The sequence below is a fragment of the Pinus tabuliformis genome, chromosome 2_2 (assembly GCF_031772625.1).
Source record: "Pinus tabuliformis cultivar Carrire ecotype Pingquan chromosome 2_2, CPIR1, whole genome shotgun sequence".
Taxonomy (NCBI): Eukaryota; Viridiplantae; Streptophyta; class Pinopsida; order Pinales; family Pinaceae; genus Pinus; species Pinus tabuliformis.
In genome coordinates this window covers 1216065524-1216078469 of record NC_142300.1, presented here as the reverse complement: position 1 = coordinate 1216078469, position 12946 = coordinate 1216065524, and positions in this window count along the sequence as shown.

Below are 12946 nucleotides of genomic sequence, written 5' to 3'. Positions count from 1 at the left end.
GTGAATTTCATTTGCAAGTATTATCATTCTATCATGGAAAAATGATGCTCAAGGAAGCCAACAAAAGAGGTTATAAGAAGGATACATGTGGAGACAAGTCACAAAGATATATCACGCAAGAATATAGGAACCTTGGACCATTATAGATGGATGGAGACTGAGATGACATAAAAGGCTCTAGTACTACAATCAGATCCTTTGGAGGATCAAGATGAAGAACCCTATAAATCAATCATGAAGAGTTGAAGACAACAACACAGAGAAAGAGTTTGTGGAGTGTAATTATGTAATTTCCAAAAAATGAGAAAATGTAACATTTTTGGAAACCTAAGGGTCCCAGTCACTAGAAAGTTCTAAAGTCATATAGAAGCTCAAAGGTTACATAAGAATTGAAAAAGTCACATGGGAGCTCAAGAGTCATGAGGGAAGGTCAAGAGTCACAAGGGATGTGGTGAGTCACCTCATTTTTTATATATACACCCTCATATTTCAAGGAATTTGGACTTTTCTGTTGGAAACAATGTTAATACTGAGAGGGGAGGTGAATTAGTATTAAGGTTAATTTTAAATTTTATGCCAATTTATTTTTCATTCAAACTTGGAAACCATCCATATGAGAGCAACCATTAACAAACCATAACAACAACCATATCAACTCATACAAGCATACACATCATGAGTAGCAAACACATGAGACAAGGAGGTTTTACATGGAACCCCTTTCGGGAAAAACAACCAAAGCTTGTTGTTGTTATTGATGTAAAATAAGAGAACATACTCTATTACATCAATTTGTTTATGAGACACCACTCACAGGAAGCACCAATTCCCTTTGATTGTTTGTTAGCACCCACTAGCAGGAAGCTCCAACTCCCTCCTTTTGCAAACACCTGATTAGCTTACGAGAAGCACCATGTGAAGCACCAACTTCATGGATTTATTGCAAGCACCAACTTGCAACTCCTTGTATTTATGCAAGCACCAACTTGCAGGAGGCACCAACCACCAAGATTTCTTCAGACACCGACAAGATGTGGAAGCACCAACTTCTTGTATGAAGGCCCCAAGCCACACTCAATAAGGAACTAAGTGTTCATTGTATATGGCAACCACTCTCCCTTATATCAACTCTATTCTTCAGCCCTTGGCCCACACAAGATTCTCTTTCCTCTGTTGTCAACAATGTGCATTCAACACTCTATTGTTCTCTGCTCACTCTATAGAAGGCCATTGTACTCATCACAACCCACACATCCCACTATCAACACCACAACATCATACTTCTCTCGGTCCTCTAGTCTCAACAGCATACACTTCAACTCTCAGCCCCTTGCATTCCATAGGCTCTCTCGGCCTCTCACACCGCAACACAGGCTCACTTAGCCTTCTTCCTCTGCAAAGGAACTTTCGACCTCTTCTCACACAACAACACAGTCTCCCTCTCCGGGTCTCTTTCCTTTGCATAGGCATTCTCAACCTCTTATCTACTGAACTGGCTCACTCAGCCTTACACATTAGAGCACTCGCACACAAATCTCTCCACTCAGATCTATCAACAATGTTGCATTCCCCCCCTTGTTCAACTAAAATCCTGTGTTTCTTTCCTCTACTGCACACTGGTTGAGGTTGCCTCTATTGTCATCCACACTTCTCGAGAGTGTACTCTTGCATGGATTTCCATTATGTTGTTTGCGTCTGACTAGGCCATTGCTACCTCATTAATGATAGAGAATGGGCATCTAAGCATTTCTCCATACTAAGAATTAATTATTAGTCAAACTGCACACTCCAACAAGGCTCTCCATGCTTATTCATGGCTCACAGAACTTGACAAGTACTTTGGCATGGCTTCTATGTTCTTCATTTAATTTAATGAGGCATGCACGAGAGATCATAGGAAGTTGTTTTTAACTTGAGACAGGCCCAACACTCTTCTTTGATAATCGTGGGCCTTTCTAGCTTGACCCAATGATCTTTGACAATCACTATTTATTCTAGCGACCAACTCCTTTGCACTCATTTACTCTTTAGTAGTCGACTCGTTCATCCAAAGTGCAAAGGATTTCCATTAACAATGCTGCCAAATATAACTTCACACCCCTTTCGATTATATCCCCTCACATGTCGGCGCTTCGCCTCTTTTCCACCATAGGATCTGTGACCGTCGATATAGCACTTAGGTGATGGAATATCAGAGCTTGATATCTTGTAACTTTTATTAAAACAAATGTTATGAAAGAGTGAGATTATGAGCCCCTTTTGCTTAGCCACTTCTTGTTTTTCCCATATGACCAAGTGTTGTGACCGACGGCTTATCACTTATGTGATAACGCCTTCAGGCTCCTGTCGGTAGCCTATCTCCCTCTATTTTTTCTCTCTACCCTTGGTTCTTTTAGCTTCTACAACCAAGCACCACCAACATCATATCTCGCAGGCATCAAAATGTTTCTCAAATTTAAATTATAATGAATTTTCTAAATCTCCAACCTCCAATATGTTCCATAACACTTAGGTTCTAATCCTTCTTCGCACCCTTGGTTGTTTGGGTCCCCGCGACTGAGTGCCAATTAACTTCAGAAGCCCCTGACATCGTAACTTTTTCAAATAGAAATTGCACAGGAGTTACGAGATCTCTGACCTTCGATATTCTAACCTCCGAGATGATGTCATGTTATCGTCATCATATCCACGTGGTGTCTCCTTAGTGGTGACACGTGTAACCAAGATTTTCCCCATTGGACCACCCAAAATGTTGAATCTAACTGCCACGTGTCATCTGTATTTCCACGTCATGCTGACATCATATTTCCCTGTCATCTCCTTAGGGTCAATCACCTGCTTCCATGTGTCTTTTCTTGAGGAGAAAGAAAGGATCCCTTGGTCCATGGTTTTGCAACAAATTCCTTTGTAATTGTCATCTCCATGCAACCTCGATGCTTCTAAAATAATTAAATTATTAAGAACTTACAAGATTCCAATCTCGGAAGTTCTGAAATTTCTAGGCTCTGATATCCCTAGGTTCTCGCCTGCTCCGCGGTTCCGATATGTCAACCTTGCGATATTCATGGGTTCTGATGTTCTGCCGCTCAACCCTTCCAATATCCAATGTTCTAAGAATCAGCTCCCGATATTTGGCATGCTCCAAGTCTCTTTTAAATAAACCTAAGTGGTCCCAATATTCCTTCCTCTGATATTTCAACCTCCGATATTCTGAGGTTCTGAACCTTTCGAGGTTTCGAGAACTTCCTTCTTCGTGTAGAGGCTCCTCCATCATATTTTCTAAGTTTGGCATTGGTTGCAACTTTGGCTATGTACCAAGACTCCTCCAATCACCTTTTAACTATGCTTTCATGGCCCAAGTCACCAAACTTTGACTGGGAATAACTCCTGATACAGGAGGCCATTTGCAGACTTCCACATACTGTTGGAAATATGTGTTAGAGGACTTTCTAGTGGAGAAGGTCTGATGAAGTATTTGAGCCCATTTGCTACCTGCAAAGTGGAAGCAAACTCTCTATTTTTCTTTGCACCTTGACCCTTCTTCTTGTGTCTAGAACCTACTCTTCAGAGGCATTATGGGACTCCCAACCACCATAGTCATCATTTTATGGCTTCTCCAATAATCCTACTACTATGGCGATTATCTACCAGAGACTACAACAACCATAGGACTCCCCTTGAGCTTGAAACATCAAGCATATCAATGCTAACATCTGATGCGACAAACATCCATGCTCATCTGGTTGACATCAATTCCAAACTCTTGCCAATTGTCCGACAATGACAATTTCCCAACACATCTCCGAGCATGATTGTTGACATCATTTCAAACATACTTGTAGCCACTAGCCATCCAAACAATTCCAACTATCCAACATTATCCCCCTTTGGCATTAATGGAAACACCTCATCACTTCTTCACTTTGATGGCCAATCCTCATGCTGCTTCCATAATTCTCCTAACATCAACCACCAATAGATTTCTCTCCTTTGCATTGACCATCATAGCTTCTCCAATAATTATCTCCCCCTTTGACATCAATGGAAAAGGGCTAGAAGCTTCTTCTTCTCCCCCATGCAATCACTGACTGTCGATGACGAGGGTCTAGGTCTAGTTGTTGATGTGAATTCTTCTCTACAGACTTCTCTCCAGGGACTGATCATTGCTGCTCTATAAACTAGAAATATGTGACATGATCCCACTGATCATATACTACCCTTGATTTTAATGCCTCCAATTTTTTACAACTTATGGTCATTAGTTGAATACTCTCTTGCAAATGCATCTTTTGTATCAATTAAAAGGAAATGATACCAATTAAACTGCTTATGGTATTGTTGTTGTTGCAAATACCAATCATTAGTATTGCATTTCAGCTTTCTCTTCACTTTGTTGTTGCTGCTTTATCCTGTATGCTCACTTATCTTGAGCATCTTAAACACTTCTCCCCTTGAGATCATACTTCTACAATTGGGACTTCTGCTTAAATAATACCAATTGCACAAGAAATCAATACAATTTGGATGTTATATCAAGCAACCTCTTACTGCTATTTCTCAAAAAGAAATTTCCATTTAAAAAAAAAGGCTACTCCATATGAACCCAAACCATCAATTGACATATCAATACCAACTGAAGACTAAGGGGCATTGAAATCTTATACCCATTGTGTGTCATGAACACAAGACTGCTAGGAAAAATCAAATTCACAACTTAAATAAAATAAGGGTATTTCACCAAAGATGCAAACCTTTCATTCTTTGTGCAATCTTTCTTCTTGAGGCTGACAATTGTTTCTTGCTACTGCTATCAAAGCAACTCCCCCTGAGTCAATGCTCTCTGATCTACTGCATCTGCTTCCTTGCTTCTTCATGGGGACAAATCCTATGGACCTGACTTGACTGTAGACCTTTTGGTCATTCCACACTTCTGTTGTAGTTCACCTTCTTCTTCCACAACACAAAGTATGTTTTGTGCTCCCCCTCAACTCATGTTGGATGCACTCCTCCTCTCTCTTTCAATGTTGATACATTTTAAATAACCAAATACAATATTGTAATCAACAAGGGGACTCGACTATACCTTCAATAATCAGATGCACCTCTTTGTCTTTGCCTTCTAGCTTCCAACATCTCACTTATTCAACCTCCCTTGAGGCCATTATCTTCCTTTACTGAAGAGAAACAAAGGATCTACTCCCCCTGAGCATATCATCCTCCTCCTTCTTCCAAACTTTCAAATCTCGAGTCCTGATAATAGCATTACTTTTCAACTTCTTCTTTTCCCATGTTTGGGATTTCTTGTAGTTGTACATGGCTAGAGGAAAATTCTATTTCAAGTCCTCTTTCTTAACCCATGTCTTCTTGCTTCCATTTTGTTTTTTTTATAAGAGAATGGTAATTGGGTTATTGTTGCTCCCTTTCCTTACCTAAAACTTGCGTTCATTATAGCTTGTGATTACAGAGGGATTTCTTTTTTCCTTTATTTTGCAAGTTCTTTTGATACTAAGAACTAAAGACAAACTCATAATCCTTTTTCTCTTTTGTTCATTCTTGTCTTCAAATCCAAAGTTTCTAATTTTGCGTGCATATGCTAATAAGTATGTCATTTCTTCCCATATTTTCACCTTACTCTCTTATGCCCAAGATTTCCACAATTGTATCATTTGACATGGCACCGGAATGGGGCAGAGGAGTTACTATTCTCGGAAACATTTTTTTCAAAACTCCTATCGTTGCCAACATGCCTACTCCTAGCCACTTTGTGCATTCTTGGGTTGTTGCTACGTAAAATATCTTATTTTCTTGCATGCCATCTACAGTGTATGGATTCATGTCCAAAATTATTGCAAGGAAAACAATAACCATGAAAAATATTTTGATGAAAAAAGTTACATTTTTTTGAAGGCTTTGTCCTTGAGGGGGAAAGTAATTTTGTTGGTTATTTATGTGAATTCCATGGAAGTTTTCATTACTTGCTTGCATTCCTTCATGCAGATGTTCAGTTTTCTTCTGCTTCTCTCCTCGCTTCTTCTTCTTACTAACAACTTCTTTTCCTTTATGGTTGTTGGAATTTCCAACTTCCCTTCTATGGGTGGTTGACCTTCCAGCCTTTTCCTTCTTGGAGCTTGGTTCTTCTTCGAAACCCAAACCATCCTGATGAACAGGGATCTTTGCTTAACAAACATCTCATCCAAGGCCTTTCTACACTCCTCAAGCTTCTGATATTGAGACAACTCTTCACTTGCCCTTTCTAGGTCATGTCTCAATGAGACTAATTCATTTTTTAGTCACTCATAGTAAGATTCCTTCTCATTTAGATGAATGGATACCTCTCATTCAATCGTATAGCTTCTTCTTGTTGAGCATTTAGATCAACTATTGTTTTGCTGAACGTTTCATTCTCAAAATCATAAATTTACAATTTGCTCCTCTTGCTTGAGATTTTCCTTTGATAGGTCCTTGATCTCCTGTAGAGCATAGATCAACTCCTTTGTAAAGTATATCATTTCATTCAAATCTGCCTCTTCAGTATCAAAGGTGCTAACTGAGTCACCACAAAGATCTAGATTCCTCTCTGTGACCCTAGGATCTTCCATAGATCTGAGAAGTATCCCATCTTCATCACTACCTGGGGCACTCATATTTTCTCCCATGGATGAGAAAACCTGGGATCTCTCTTCTTCCTTCGAGGTACCCTCATTGGCTATTGCTACAAATGTAGGTCTCTCTTCACAACAACTAGATGTATGACTATCTTTATCTTTAAAATAAGAATATGTACATATAGTGGCTAAATGACCTATCTCTTTGCAATTTTCACAAAAGAATAGCCTGCCTTCAGAGCAATGTGGTCTCCCTTCTGAGACTTTTTCATCATCAAAAAAAGTGTGATGAGTAACAACTTATGCATGTTCTGGTCCATTTCTAAAGAAACAGGGTTCCTCAACCTCTTCTTTAGCCACATGGCTATCTCCTCCATATAGACATTTCATTATATCCATCATTTCCCTTGATGTCTCACAATTCCTTACTTTATCAGCATCTAGCTTAGATATCCCTTTCATGATAATCTTCTAGGCTTCTTCGTTTTTCTCACTCTTTTCTCCATTCAATACGGAGCGCCCTACAACAACATACAAAGCCATTAAATAGGCTTCCATTCTAACCTTCAAGAGTACATACTTTGATCCATTTAAGAATGGAACTCCTTTTGATGTAAGCCAAGTTTTATTATCCATTGTTTCCCTTTGATATACCTTCTAGCAATTAAGTTATTCCTAAAGGAACTTGGCTCTGATACCAATTGTTGGAAACAATGTTAATACCGAGGGGGGGTGAATCAATATTAAGCCTACTTTTAACTTATATGCCAATTTATTTTTCATTCAAACTTGACAACCATCCATATGAGAGGAACTATTAAAAAACCATAAAAACAACCATATCAACCCATACAAGCATACACATCATGAGAAACAAACACATGAGACAAGCAAGTTTTACATGGAAACCCTTTCGGGAAAAACCACCAAAGCTTGTTGTTGTTATTGATGTAAAATAAGAGCACCTACTTTATTACATGAATCTGTTTGTGAGCTACCAATCATAGGAAGCACCAACTCCCTTTGACTGTTTTCTAGCACCCACTAGCAGGAAGCACCAACTCCCTCCTTTTTTAGACACCTAATCATCTTACCAGAAGCACCATGTGAAGCACCGAATTCACGGATTTGTTGCAAGCACCAACTTGCAGGAGGCACCAACCCACATGCTTTCTTCAGACACCCACTAGAGATGGAAGCACCAACTTCCTGTATGCGTGCACCAACCCACACTTAATAAGGAACTAAGTGTTCACTGCATATGGAAGCCACTATACCTGATATCAGCTCTGTTATTCAGCCCTTAGCCCCGCGAAAAATTCTTTGTCCTCTGCTCTCAACAACATCCATTCAACACTCTATTTTTCTCTGCTCACTCTTATAACATCCCACTGTACTCATCACAACCCACACAACCCTCTGTCAACACCACAACATCATATTGATATCATCCATCTTATATCAGCAAAATACACTTCAACTCTTGGTCCCTTCTATTCCACAATCTCTCTCGGCCTCTCACACCACAACATAGGCTCACTCAGCCTTCTTCCTTTGCACAAGCTCTTTTGACCTCTTCTCACGAAACAACATAGTCTCTCTCTCAGGGTCTCTTTCCTCTACATAGGCACTCTCATCCTCTTCTTTGTAGAATTGGCTCACTCGAACTTAAACAATAATGCAGTCACACACAAAGCTCTCCATTTAGCTCTCTCAACAATGTTGCATCCCCCCCCTTACTCAACTGCAATCTTGGGTTTTGTTCCTCTACTGCACACTAGTCGATGTTGCCTTTGTCATCATCCACACTTCTTGAGAGTGTACTCCTACACGTCTTTCCATTCTGTTGTTTGCGTTTGACCAGGCCACTGCTACCTCATTAACCACTGATAATGGACATCTAAGAATTTCTCCATACTGAGAATTAATTCTGAGTCAAAATGCACACTCCAACGAGGCTCTCCATGCTTATTCCAGGCTCATAGAGCTTGACAGGTACTTCGGCATGGCTTCTTTGTTCTTCATTTAATTTAATGAGGCGTGGAAGGGAGATCAGAGGAAGTTGATTTCAACTTAAGGCGAGACCAACACTCTTATCTGAGAATCGTAGTTCTTTCTGCCTTGACCCAATGATCTTTGACAGTCGCTATTTATTCCAGCGGCCAACTCCTTTGTACTCATTTACTCTTCAACTATTGACTCATTCATCTAAAGTGCAAACGCCTTCCATTAACAGTGTTGTCGAATATAACTCCATGACTCTTTTGATTATAATCCCTATCATGTCGACTCTTAACCTCTTTTCTGCCATAGGACCACTACTTGTGACCGTCGGTATAGCACTTAGGTGCTGCAATATCGGAGCTCAATATCTCGTAACTTTTATTAAAACAAATGTTACAAAAGAGTGAGATTCTGAGCCCCTTTTTCGTATCCCCTTCTTGTTTTTCCCATATGACTGGCTACTTTGACTGACGACTTGGAACTTAGGTGCTAAGGCCTTCAAGCTCCTGCTGGGGGCCTATCTCCCTGTGTATTTTCTCTCCACCCTTGGTTATTTTAGCTTCCACAACCAGGCGCCACCAACATCAGAGCTCCCAGGCATCAAAACTTTTCTCAAAGTTCAATTATAGCGGAGTTATGTAATCTCCAACCTCATATATGCTACATAGCACTTAGGTGCTAAGACTTATCTTCGCCATTGGTTCTTCGGGTCCCCACGACCGAGTGCCAATCAACTTTGGAGGCCTCTAGCATCGTAAATTTTTCAAATAGCAATTGCATAGGAGTTACGATATCTCTGACCTCCGATATTCTGACCTTCGTGATGATGTCATGCTCTCATCATCATATCCACGTGGCATCTCCTTAGTGGTGACACATGTCACTAGAATTTTCCTCATTAATCCACCCAAAATGTTGAATCTGACTGCCACATGTCCTCCGTAATGCCACATCATGTTGACTTCATCTGCTTTCACCTGCAGCCATGTTTCTTGTCTTAAGGAGAGAGAAAGGGTCCCTTGGTCCATGGATTTGTAACAAATTCCTTTGTAATTCTCTTCTCCACACAACCTCGACGCTTTTAAAAGAATTCAATTATTAAGAAGTTGTGAGATTCTGATCTCTGAAATTCCAAAATTTCTAGGCTCTAATATCCCTAGATTCTCATGCGATTCGAGGGTCTGATATGCCGCCCTTCCGATATTTGGGGGTTTCGATGTTCTGCCTGCTTATCCCTTTCGATATCCAATGTTCCAAGAATCGGCTCCCAATATTTGGCCTACTCCGAGTCTCTTTTAAATAAACATTCGAGGTCCTGATATTCGTTCCTCTGATATTCCGAGGTTCTAAGCCTTCCGAGAACTTCCTTCATCGTGTAGAGGCTCCTCCATCATCTCTGCTAAGTTTGGCATTGTTGCCAACTTTAGCTATGCGCCAAGACTCCTCTAATCACCTTTTAACTCTGCTTTCATGGCTTAAGTCACCAAAATTTGACTGGGAATAACTCCTGATCCAGGAGACCATTTGTAGACTTCCACATACCGTTGGAAATCTCTTTCAGAGAAATTTCCAATGGAGAAAGTATGATGTAGGCTTGGAGCGCATTTTCTACTTGCAAAGTGGAAGCAAACACTCTATTTTTCTTTGCACCTTGAATCTTCTTCTTGTGCCTATAACCTCTTATTTGGAGGAATTATGGGACTCCCAACCACCATTGTCATCATTTTATGGCTTATCCAATAATCCTGCTACTATGGTGATTCTCTACTAGAGACTACAACAACCATAGGACTCCCCCTGAGCTTGACACAACAATAATATCATCTGCGGCCACAAACATCCATGCTCGTCTGGTTGACATCAATGCCAACACTCTTTCCAATTGTCAGACAATGCCAACTTCCTAACACATCTCCCAACATGATTGTTTACATCAATTCCAACATAATTGTAGCTACTAGCCATCCAAATAATGTCAATTGTCCAACATTTTCACCTTGGATTCTCTAGCTTGGCATAGAGAGAAGATATTTCTTTAGAGGAGCAAATGGTGACTTAATGTTCCATTATTGGGGCTAGTGTTGCATAGTTGTAATCATATATCTTGGGACTTTCACTTAATATATGAAGTTCTTGGAGCCAACACACTTCCATGCATATGTTGTGAATGATTGTGAGACTATTCTTTCATTGTTTGCAATGTGTGTTTATGTTAACACATACTAAGGAAAATGAACCATTTCGTTGGCTTTTGTATGCATCTTCTTGAATGTGCGTTGTTACTTGATTTTATGATAGTTGTTATCTTGTGAACTATTTTTCAAGTTAATCAATTATTCTTTCCATGCTCTTGTGTGTCTCTTTTAGGATAATACTATTAATTTTCTTCTAGGGGATCACTCTCTCTTTTCCATTCCTTGAAAGTATCTTATATACATTGTAATTGCATGCCTCACAATGTCAACTTACTTGCTTATTTCAAATATTGTGTGTATAATCTCTTATATTGATAATTGTAACCAAGGAAAATCCCTAATAATAATGGTGGTCAGACCTATTATTCGAATGAGGCTCCTACGCCAAATGGTGTGAGTTATATTTGGGACTTCACACCAGGGAGACCCACTTTTTTGGTAGATTTGTAGCACCATCAACACAAGTATAAGACTTCTTTATGTATCCCACACACTTGAGGTAGCTCTTATGTACACTTCTTCTTTCATCAAGCGAGGCGATCTCTACATCCATCCAATGTAATTTTCAACAAAAATCATAAGGATGATAAATTTTAACATAAGTGTAATTGACAAGATGCCCCTTCATAATCTTCTCCCTCCTACTGAGGTAACCCTTTGCTTTGTACTTCTCTTAAGTTTCCATCTATTTTATACCTTATCTTGGAAGTCACAAATGACTTCCTTTTGGCATAGATCAAGACATACTTTAATATTATGGATATGTCTGCTCCCTCTGAGCTCAAATCTCATTTGATACAATATCTTTCAACATGAATCCTCTTGTCAGAAGATTTTCTTTGTTCTTCCATTCTATTCATCTATTGTTAGAGCTTAGGAAACCTTCACTATGTGCCTACAATCCTCACTAGGAGGCCATGGAAAAATAATTACAACCAAGCAAAGGATACAAAGACAAGACACTAGCTAATATTAAAACACCAATAATAGAAATAAAGAAGAGAGATATAAAATACTTATCTTTTTGGGAGATTTCAACTCCCTCTTGATATTAGCCTCCTTGCATTCATTTTTCAACTTTAATAGCTTCATCCACATCATCTTCATGATTTTATTCCTTCCTTGTAAGAGCTGGGGTTTCTATTTCCAGAGGAAACATTGATTTGAATCATATCCTAGGGTTTTGTACACAAACCGTAGAGATCTTTTTGCCTGATATGGTTTACAAACCTTAGATATCTAAATGTGTAAAAAGCTTTTTCATGCCCAACACTTTCATTCAGTCTTCCAAACCTAATTCTTCAAATATCTCTTTTGCACCTTTTACAAGTCCAACAAATTTTGTCATACAATCCCGCTGTTTTAACAAACAATCAAGAATATTCCAAACAAGATTAGGGCTCCCCCAACATACTTGGTTATTGTTCTAATATTCTAAACATTAATTGTTATTCTTTCAACCCAAGTAGCTTGTTAGTGATAATAATGAGAAGTTCTGCAAAAATGATGCATATTTCTTAATATGACCTTGGTCTCTAATCTAAGCTCGACCTCTTCCTTAGAAGTTTCAAACATTATTCAACAACTCTTGTAGTAGAAACAAGTGTAGTGTTATTATCATCATTATCAAATTATCTTTCCATTTCCAATATCATAGAATCCTTTATTCTTCCAAATCAAGTATCTCAACTTTTCTTTAAGCGTGATTGAAATTAGTAAATGTATCCAGGGTGCATTATGTCTTAAATAAGTGACTTCAAGGAACTTTCTTCATATTTGGTAACTAATTACTTTTTGCAAATAATTTCCTTAACTTCCTTTGGCTCATAAAGGAATTCCAGAGATCAGACATCTTAAGAACATTGTTAGATACATAATGCAATACTTATTCCAAAAAGGTGACATATTTTTAGGAAATATATCTTTCCAAAGTCTATACAAAACTTTAATTCATATTAACTTCAGGATGCCAAACATTTCAAGCATAAGTGCATTTCGTTCAACCCTTTTATTTAGCCTGTTAGGTTTATCAATCTTGAACCATATTTGAGGAAATCATTATATCTTAGGTAGATGTTCAATTCCTGGAAAACACCTTTCTTTTATGCATATCCTTTAGGTCCTCTTATGGTTTTCTAATTA